At 43.8% G+C, this 3,112-nt stretch overlaps 1 long non-coding RNA gene across 2 annotated transcripts in view; it reads right to left on the bottom strand.

The window, feature by feature from the left end:
• LOC148477854 (uncharacterized) overlaps positions 1-1,278 on the bottom strand; it is a 44,338-nt gene extending 43,060 nt beyond the window's left edge. The window contains exon 1 of one of the 2 annotated variants that reach the window (XR_015872464.1): positions 1,169-1,278. This is a non-coding gene — a long non-coding RNA (uncharacterized LOC148477854). Of the gene's footprint in view, positions 1-837; positions 1,020-1,168 lie in introns of those variants that run through there. The other variant, XR_015872465.1, reaches the window with a different exon arrangement.
• Positions 1,279-3,112: the final 1,834 nt, after the last annotated feature.

Here is a 3,112-nt window from a genome sequence, read left to right as displayed (position 1 = left end):
GTGTCATCTTGCGTTCGATGGTTATGGATTATAGGAAATTATTGGTTAGAATGTATACTCTGTAATGTAGTGCCTTTAGCTAGTTTAAACCAATTAAAGAAAGACAATGTAATCTCAAGAGACTGTTGGAGAATGGGGACATACCCCTAGTGATAACATATGAACTGTCCTATGAACTACAGCGTACTACAAAGACCAAGAACCAATGGAATTGTGTTTGTCTGTCTACATTGTTATCATGATCTGTAGGGTATATAACCTGCACCCCGGCCCCAGTCAGTAGCCATTCTCTTGGATGACCACAGACCTCAGGATTAACGACTGTAACTGGGACCGGTGCGCTTGCGTATGTATCAAACAGTACCTTTTGTATTTAATTGCTCTTTGCGATAATTGTCTAGATTAAAGCTCGTAAACCTTTTTATTCTTGTTTTAATAATACTTTGTGCTTTGGAACCACACGATTAGTTTGGACAGCAATTATTTATTGTGCGACAGGTAACGCTAAATAGCATCTTACAACTATTTAGGGGTAACGACAATACGGTATTCATAATACCATTCCAACTAACGGCGGCACTCAGGGATTTTTAAAAAGAGACGACACAGCCATCATTTGGTCGACGTTTCAATGCAACCACATTTTCCTCAGGACATGTCGACCAAATGATGGCTGTTTCGTCTCTTTTTAAAAATCCCTGAGTGCCGCCGCTAGTTGGAATGGTATGCGCGGTGTATGCTTACACTAACTGTGGAGGGCAACGGGGTCCTTTCAGTGCCAGATACTATTTTCTTTTTATATTATAAAATTATATATATATAATAATCGGCACTCACCAAATATAGAAAAAAAACTTGTTTTATATGCAAAAAGAGGTTTAAAATACCCATGACAACAAGGTGCAAAGGTTCAGTCCAGTCGACGTTTCGATCCCAGTCCAGGATCTTTATCAAGACTCAGCAACCATGTAGCAGCAGTTCCCAATTCCAAGACAACCAAGTGCAAAACATACACCATCGCCATTAGCCAGACTAAATACCCTCAACAATTAGCTTAGGGTGCCACCCCTGGCCGCACAGCCTGCTGGGTAACCATACCAACAAAAAGGCAATACTGCCATTGATACACACAGATAAAGCTGCAAACGATAGATAAAAAAGCCCTTACCTGAGTGGGGACAACACTATGAGGTTAGCGCTATTCACAGAAGCGCAAATAGCCATTGTAACATCGCAAAACGCGACCACCGGAAGTGGCATGTGCTCCACCTTCGTGGAACGCACACCAACACCAGAAGTCACGTGTGTGGTCAAAGCCACAGTCAGAGGCAATAATAAGCTGCGTTCCATCGCATTGGAACGCATAGCAAGTAAAAGGCTGAGCTTGCCCAAGCGCCATCTAGTGGAATGCTGGTATATTGCACATTTGAAAAGGATTATATATATTAACATGCTCTAAATCCAGCCAATCATTGAGATAAGTAGTATGGCTATTGCTAACACCAAATACATGTGGAAAAAAAGCAAATAAAACAAACAATAAAGTAAATAAACAAAAAATAAATAAAGAAACAAATAAAAAATTCTATTATAATAAAAGTAAAAAATCTTTTTAAATATAATATATTTATGTGCAAGGTCAAAAAAATCAGTAGCGGTTGAAAAAGTACTGCATCCAAAAAATTACTACTTCAAAAAAATATTGTAAGGATTGGACTCATTGACTCCCCTCGGGGCCAATGTATCAAGTTCAAAAATCCACCTAGCTTCGCATTTGCGCAAAGCTAATTCCCGATCTCCTCCGCTAGCAAGGGCTGGTATGTGATCAATAATCATACATTTATGGCTTGCCATGGAATGTCCTTGTTCAAGGAAATGGATTGCTACTGGTTTGTCTGACTTCTTCAGCTCCAATGCCACTCTAATCGTAGAACGATGAACGAGAGGTGGGGGGGGTCGGGGGTACCGCGAGAGGGGGGTGGGTCGGGGGTGCTGCAGGAGGGGGGGTGACAGACTGTTAGACACTGCAGGGCGGAGTTGAACAACAGGCTGATGGTAAGGAACAGGAAGCAACAGTTTGCTGGAGCAGTGCAGGGTAGGTGTGGATGCGGGCCCAGGAGGGAGGAACATCGGCCCCTGCATGTCACAGTGTGACTTGGGGGAAGGAAGGGTGACGGTGGGAGGAGCTTCTGCTGGACTGCTGCTGCAGCTTCTTGTCTACAGCAGCACACACAGTCGTTTCAAATTTATTAATGGGTGACCATGTTGCTGATCCATTTTTTTTTTCTTTCCCTGAATCCTTGGGGTCCCCCTGACCCATGGCGCCCGGTACTGATGTCCCCTTAGTCCCCCCCTGTCACCGAGCCTGCATGAGAGACATATATCAGTGCCACTGTACAGCATACAAGTCAGTGAGACATATCAGCACCACTGTACAGCATACAAGTCAGTGAGACATATATCAGTGCCACTGCACAGCATACAAGTCAGTGAGAGAGTTATATCAGTGCCACTGCACAGCATACAAGTCAGTGAGAGAGTTATATCAGTGCCACTGCACAGCATACAAGTCCGTGAGAGAGATATATCAGTGCCACTGTACAGCATACAAGTCCATGAGAGACATATATCAGTGCCACTGCACAGCATACAAGTCAGTGAGAGAGTTATATCAGTGCCACTGCACAGCATACAAGTCCGTGAGAGAGTTATATCAGTGCCACTGTACAGCATACAAGTCCATGAGAGACATATATCAGTGCCACTGTACAGCATACAAGTCAGTGAGACATATCAGCACCACTGTACAGCCTACAAGTCAGTGAGACATATCAGCACCACTGTACAGCCTACAAGTCAGTGAGACATATCAGCACCACTGTACAGCATACAAGTCAGTGAGACATGTCAGCGCCACAGTACAGCATACAAGTCAGTGAGACATATCAGTGCCACTGTACAGCATACAAGTCAGTGAGACATATCAGCGCCACTGTACAGCATACAAGTCAGTGAGACATATCAGCGCCACTGTACAGCATACAAGTCAGTGAGACATATCAGCGCCACTGTACAGGATACAAGTCCGTGAGACATATCAGTACCACTGTAC

The sequence above is a fragment of the Taudactylus pleione genome, unplaced genomic scaffold (assembly GCF_031769625.1).
Source record: "Taudactylus pleione unplaced genomic scaffold, aTauple2 ptg000685l, whole genome shotgun sequence".
NCBI classification, from domain to species: Eukaryota; Metazoa; Chordata; class Amphibia; order Anura; family Myobatrachidae; genus Taudactylus; species Taudactylus pleione.
The sequence above is the reverse complement of the archived record's forward strand: the minus strand, read 5'-3'. Positions and strand labels throughout refer to the sequence as shown.